Source organism: Aegilops tauschii, chromosome 7, assembly GCF_002575655.3.
Source record: "Aegilops tauschii subsp. strangulata cultivar AL8/78 chromosome 7, Aet v6.0, whole genome shotgun sequence".
Lineage (NCBI taxonomy): Eukaryota > Viridiplantae > Streptophyta > Magnoliopsida > Poales > Poaceae > Aegilops > Aegilops tauschii.
In genome coordinates this window covers 316,791,416-316,798,940 of record NC_053041.3, presented here as the reverse complement: position 1 = coordinate 316,798,940, position 7,525 = coordinate 316,791,416, and the positions used below count along the sequence as shown (strand labels likewise).

General features: G+C 45.8%; 1 long non-coding RNA gene across 1 annotated transcript; it reads right to left on the bottom strand.

The window, feature by feature from the left end:
- Positions 1-1,476: 1,476 nt before the first annotated feature.
- LOC123495098 (uncharacterized) lies at positions 1,477-5,241 on the bottom strand. Its single transcript, XR_006667128.1, has 2 exons — positions 4,904-5,241; positions 1,477-1,749 (listed from the first exon to the last, which is right to left on the bottom strand). It is a non-coding gene; the product is annotated as an uncharacterized lncRNA (long non-coding RNA).
- Positions 5,242-7,525: the final 2,284 nt, after the last annotated feature.

Genomic DNA, 7,525 nt, shown 5'->3' with positions numbered 1-7,525 from the left:
TTTTGAGGAAGATATAAGATGGCTTATGTGTGAAAGAGCGTATCATATCACGGGGTTTGGATGCACCGGCGGATTTTGCACCACATCTCGAGGTGAGAAAGGGCAATGCATCGAGGAGAATATTGTATTGAAGATTGAAGAGAGAGAAGAAGCCATCTAGCTACTAGATATGGACCCATAGGTCTGTGGTAAACTACTCACGCATCATCGGAAGGGTAGCAAGGTTGACATAGAAGCCATCCGTGGCTGAATCCCCCTCTGGCGGAGTACCAGAAAAGGCCTCCAGATACGATCTCGTGGTTCTGGAACTTGCAGCGGCGGAATTTTTTTTGGTGTGCCCTCTGTTCTACGAGGAATACTTGGGTATTTATAGAAGAAGAATTAGGGTTAGAAGTGTCGCAGGGGCCCATAAGCTTGGGGGCGCGCCCGCCAAGCTTGGGGCCACCTCGTGGCCCTTCTGGCTCCTCCCGAAGCTTCCAGGGTGACTTGTGGTCCAAGAAAAATTGTCAGAAAGTTTTGTTCCATTTGGACTCTGTTTGGTATTGATTTTCTGTAAAGGCAAAAACAAGGAAAAACAACAACTGGCACTAGGTTACTAAGTTAGTCCCAAAAAATGATATGAAATAGCATAATAATGCATATAAAACATCCAAGATGGATAATATAATAGCATGGAACAATAAAAAATTATAGATACGTTGGAGACGTATCACTAACGAGGTGTTGCATGGTTCTCCTACTGGATTGATAACCTTGGTTCTTAACTGAGGGACATATTTAGCTCTATTGTACTGCATCATCCTCTCCTCTTTGAGGAAATCCGAACGCAGCTCACAAGTAGCAGCATATCTCTAACTTAACCCTACGGACAAAACCCCTCGGCTTATATAGGGACCCAGGGTGCCTAGGGTTACATGTAGGTCGGTTACATCTAGGGATAAACATGCAAATGATTCAAACGTGTCTTAAAGTATGCAACAATTCTTCGGAGGATTCCATCTTGAGTACACCGTGGGTCATGGCAAATATGGCCCATTCTTTGGCTATCTGGGGTTCTTCGGCCCGACCCATGATTGGCAGGCCGACGTGCTTAGCACCCCCTAGTCTAGGTCACCGTCACCAGGGTTGTAATTGGGCTATCTGCAAGCAGGCCTTAAGTGGGTCGGCCCACTAACTTTTGCCTAAATCTTATGGGCCTCTTAACTGACCGACCTTATTATTTAAACGGGCCACTATTAGGGCCATGCCACGTGTCAGCATTGCATATGTGTGCATCGTCCGTTGGATGGACGACACCTGTCACAAGGTAGAGCTGCCATGTGGCTCTTTTGGCGAATGAGAATCCGACACATGGAAAATCGTCACTGGTGTAACGCCCAATATGCGACTATACTCCACACGTGTCGAGGCACGTCTTGGGGCATAAGCGCATATTGGTATGGTCGCAAGAGTGGTTGTATCTTTGCGCATCTCATGTACTGAATCGATAGAATACGACCTTTGGCTTACAATCGCCACAATGTCACACAAATATCATCAAGTAATACAATCATTCAAGGTGAACACAGAGTCCGGCTACGGGCGAAAGCAAACGAATAGAAGACAACCACCCAAGCTAAGTCTCGATCGACCCTACTGGGCACCACTACTGATCGTCCGGAAAGGAAACATAATAACGGCAACGGTCTTCATCGAACTCCCACTTGAGCTCAGTGGCATCACCTGCATCAGACTCATCGGTACCTGCAACTGTGTTTGTAGTATTCTGTGAGCCACGGGGCTCAGCAATCATATCACCCTCGGTATCAAGACTATCAAAGCTTAAATAGGTATGGCATGCTTAAGTGGTGAATTTGTAGCAAGCACTAAGCATTTGTATGGCAGCTAACTTACGAATACAAGAATAAGATGAGAAGCTACGCAAATGGTCACGATCTAGTAATGGTCAAGAAGTGATCCTGAACTACTTACGTTCAAACATAACCCCACTGTGTTCTCTTCCCGAACCTCGTCGAAAAGAGACCATCACGGTTACGCACGCGGTTCGTGTGTTTTAATGAGATTAGCTTCAAGTTCACTACAACCGGATTAAAAACTCTCATCTGCCACATAACCGCGGGCATGGCTCTCGAAAGTTTAAACCCTGCAGGGTGTCCCAACTTAGCCCATGACAAGCTCACGATCCGCAGAGACAATCCTCCATCGCGGGACCCTCTAATCAGACTCGAAATCCCGGTGCACAAGACATTTTGACAATGGGAAAACAAAACCAGCAAGACCTCCCGACGTGCCGACACCCTGATAGTAGCTGCACATATCTCGTCTCAGGTCACGGCAGATGAGCTACGTGTACAGGTGCCAAAATAACCCAGGTTGCCCTGGGGTGGCCCCGCACAGTGCTCTAGTTTGGACCAACACTCATGAGGAGCATTGGCCCGGGGGTTGATTAAGAATCCTCAGGTTAATTACTCCCTATGCAAATTTTAGTTGTTATTAGGCAAATGGTAAAACCAAAGTTGGGCCTTGCTGGAAGAGTTTTATTCAAAGCGAACTGTCAAGGGGGCCCCATAAACCCCCACCGTGTTAGGGACGCAAAATTCAAGGAACATAACACCGATATGACGGAAACTAAGGCGGCAAGAGTGGAACAAAACACCGAGCAAAAGGCCAAGCCTTCCACCCTTTACCAAGTGTATAGATGCATTAATTAAATAAGAGATATTGTGATATGCCAACATATCCATGTTCCAACATGGAACAACCTGCACTACACCTACAACTAGCAACGCTATAGGAGGGGCTGAGCAAAAGCGGTAACATAGCCAAACAACGGTTTGCTAGGAAGGTGGGTTAGAGGCTTGACATGGCAATTTGAGAGGTTGTATAACAAGTGGTAGGTAGCGCGACATAGCGATAGAACGAACAACTAGCAAGCAAAGATAGAAGTGATATCGGGGGTAATGATCATCTCGTGTGCAATGTTCTCAGTGGTATCGAATCCTTGCTCCTCGTGAACGTACTCGACAGGGTCCTCGTTCACGAACTCGTCTCCTGGCTCTACCCAAAGCAAGAACACAAACATTGGAACAACAATCAATCACGGTGCAATGAGCAAGCAACATGATGCAAGACATGTCATAAAATGCAAGATATGATGTGCATATGCGGATGAGGTGTTTCGGAAGGGGTGCATTCGAGACGGAAGGAGAAACAATGAACATGGCACCATCTTGGTAACCCAAGCATGCCACTGGATAGGTCAGAAGATTTTGGTTGAAATCGATATAAAGACCACCAGAAACGGATGCACAGTTTGAAAATGACAAGCAAAACCATATACAATGCAGGCTGTTGAAAACAGCAACATGACAACTTGGATGCAAAGTTTAAATATGCTACAGCACAGCAACATGAAAATGAATGGCATGGCATTAAAGTACAAGTCAAGCACTACAAAATATGATTACTAAGCTACTGCTAAAACTCACAAGAACATGTTTAAAACAGCATGGAAAAAATGCTAATGCTAATAGTTTTACAGACTTGGCAGAATATACTGGACATGGCAGAAACAGCATCAGGTTGCAAAGTTTCGACCTAGTAAACTACATATTACAGGAACCTATCGTGGCAAACTTGAGCATGGCATGCTAGTACTAAATGCACTTAACAAAACTCCCTTACTGGACTTGCTCTAAAGATCTACAGAAATGATGATAGCATCAATGCAAACATGGCAAGTGATATGAACTGACCCAGACTTGGTAGAATTTCATGGCATGGCAGAAACAGATTCATGATAGCATGTTTACAAGCTTGTTTAACTCAATACAAGGCATTTTATGACATGGAATAAATTCTAGCATGAATATGGCATGTAAAAGAGCATGTTCATGAACAAAGTTGTCACATATCACTTTTGCATAATTATCCACATAAAAGACAAAATAGCAAGGTAATGTAAAAATGACATGTGTGCAAACTTGCTCAAAAGAAGAAACGGATGCCACCAATGGATTCATTGGATTTTTCTAGCCCAAAAACATGTATAATAAGTGGGGGTTGCCATGGAAAAATGCTCACAATTATGCTAAATGCAACCCTGCCTAAAATGGCTAATGACAGAAAAGGCATTTTCCTCAAAGGGAAATGTCCATAAATGGACTTGCCTGAATTGGAAAGCTAGCATATGCCAGAAATGGAATATTCGCTGAGATAAGAAAAAAAAAGGAGGAGGGCGCTGAGAGGCTGACTGGTGGGCCATGGCGCGTGTGTGAGTATGACAAGTGGGCCCTAGATGTCATTCAGAAAACTATTAATTCCCAACAGAGGGAAAAAGGGGCGAGCCTGGGATTCGAACCCAGGTCGCTGTTGTGAGTGCGCGGGATGCAGACCAGTCCGGCCGTGCATGTGCGCGTGACAGATGGTGGGCTCAGACTCCTTTGACTCAAGTCTAGCGAGCGGGAGGCCCATACTTTAGAGAGAGAAAATAGGGGAGAAGCATAGGACTTCGCCGGGGTGCAGGGATGGCGTAGGAGGCTACCGGAGTTGCTCCGGTGACCAAATGAGGAGGAGGAGCAGAGCAACGAGACCGCCAGGCGATCCCGCACTTGCGGGTGCAACCTATATCGCGGAACGACGACGCATGCGTCACCGGCGACGTGCTACAGAGACGGCGCGGCGAAGATAGACGCGACGAGGCGGGTAACTAAACGGGCGACAGCGAGCATGGATTGTGCGACCGCGACGCGGGGAACACGCCGGACATGCGCAACAAGCAAGAGGGGGGCGGAGCACTCGCCGGAGACGAGGTCCGACGGCGGCGCGTTCGGGTGCTCGTGGCAATCTACGACAGAGCGCGCAAACGAGAGGGAAAAGGGGATGGGGAGACGCGCTAGCTCACCACGAACACGATGGGGTGTTCGACTTGACGTGAAGTGGACGGAGACGACGGTGAGGGCGATCGAACAACTGTGGTGGCCGGAGTCGAAGACGAGGAAGAAGACGGCGCAGCAACGGGTTCCAGCTCCACGTAGTCGATGTCGTGGACGTAGTGGACGTCGAGGAAGAAGAGGGACACGGTCGGCGAGGCGGAGGATGATGGTGAGCACGACGGCAACAAGGCCGTGCTCCTAGACGCGCTCGGGACGGGGTTCTAGCGGCGGATCTGGTGGCTCTACATTCCTGGCGGCGGTAGAGGAGGGAAGAGGAAAACCCTAGGGGTTCGGTGGACACGGAGAGGGGGTTTAAAAGAACTAGGGCGAGCAGGTGGAGCACGCCGTCACGCTCGGGCTCGCGATCCCCATGGTGTAGCGCGAGGTTGACGAAAAGGCGTCGCGCGGGTGTGCTAAAGCCAGAGGCTGGCAGGCGGGGCCGAACAAGCCACGTGGAAGCGGGGCGGCGGGGGTAGACTCGGGCGCAGGTGAGAAAAGGCGAGAGAGAGAGCTGGCGCGCCTGCTAGCTGGGCTGGCTGGCGCGGAGCTAGGCCGCTGGGCTGCTGCTGGCTGTGCTGCTGCTGGGCTAGCTGGGCCGCGCTAAGAGGTCGAGGCCCGGGTAGACTGCTGCTCCCTTTTCCCTATTTTTGCAATTTCTTCAGACAGAAAATACAAATGGAAAAGGACAGGGACATAGAAGAGGAGTTTGGTAAATATGAAAATATATCCATGATCCTGGAATATTGTAGTATTTGAAATAATTGCCTTGGACATTTTAAAAGGTAAAAAATAAAACAAGTTTGAATATAATTCAAACTTGAGGCATTTTTGAACCTAACCAAAACAACTTTAAAAGAGTTGAAATATTACAGAGAGGTTTAGGCCATGGTGCTAGAATATTGGGGAAAAGTTGAACATTATTTGAGGCTAAATAATGTTGCTTGCCAAAATAAGAAAAGGAAGAGGTGGAGAGATGAGGGGGAATAGTGATGACGCCATGACTTGAGGCTGATCTTGACATGATGAGGTGAAAACCACCATGCACAATGCAACAAGGCCTAGCCAAGCATAATGCAACATGATATGACAATGCAACATAGCAAGGAACATGATGCACCACATGATAACAACATGAATGAGCAAATACAATATGACAAGTTAAGCATGGCAAAAGTAATACATAAAGCAACAAACAAAACAGATGAAGCCACAATGAAGGAACCCACTTGGAATTAGATGAGGATCAAGTTGGATACATTGACAAAATGGGTGGTGTTACAAATGGGGTGTTACAACTGGTCAGGGCTGTTAACGTTTGTCGGATCCAGAACCCGCGCCCAATAGCTTAACAACAACCAGTTACGGTGGCTGCCACATGTCAGTTACTCTTGATGAAACACTTGCATGACACACCATTTATCATCATGGAAGTGGAGGCTTCCGTGATGAAAAGTGATTAATGTCATGGAACACATCCTCGACATCACAGGTATGACTATCTTGTTTTTGTCATAAAACTGTCATGGATGTAAATGGGTGACAGAAAATGTAACCTACTGTGAAAAACATGTATCATAACGGATGTGCCTTTTTGTAGTGTGTGTAGGTTTGTGCAACAGATGTTCAGCAAGGAAGCATCCCATCTCCGGGGCATCCCTCTTTTATCATCGATCAGATGTTCATGTGAGCCCATGTTGCGCTGGCTAGGATGCATCAAGATGTGGAAAGGCATAAAATTAATTGTTAAATTTCCATGAGTGGTTAGAGTTGCTTGCCATGTGTTAGTGCACTTAAATACCATGATATGAGTAGGTAGGTGAAGATACAAAGCATATTATAATGACATGTCAACAAAACAATAAAAACAAAAGCAGGGTGTCCAAAATGAGTGGTAGAAATTGCCATGGTGTATTTATATACAAAAAACAACAGAAAAAGAGGAAAGTTTTCATGGAACAGATGAACAGTTAAAGCTATAACACTTCATGGTTAATTCGCCATGGAACATATGTAAATATATCAATACCTCCTGTCAAATCCGTTTGCCGCCACATCATTCCTTCGCGCTGACATGAAATCATCGTCATCATCGGTCGAGCTATTACAGACCATGATGGAAATAAAATCCGCAAATGACAAGAGAAAACATGATTTTAAGGCAATCCTCTAGAACTATAAAAAAATAACTATTTTGAAACCCTGCCAACCCCTCCCTCCCCTCATATTGAAATGTCAAGATGGCCATGGGAAGAATGTACTAAAACACAATATCTAATAACATAACAAAAATGGCAAATACTACCAAAAAATGATAGGATGGCAATAGTAAGAAAATCACATACATGATGGCAAGAGAAATTTATGCTGAACAAAGTACTGAATATGACAACGTGGCAAACAAGAAAATATCAAATCACGCATGTTAAATGACATGGCAAATTTGCATTGAACAAAGTACTAGATATGTGACAACATGGCAAAACTAATGTAACCAATCACGAACAAGACGCTATGACAAATTGGAACTGAACAAACTTCTACATACATGAGAGCATGGCAACGAAGTAAACAAATCACACTTCTAAAAGGGC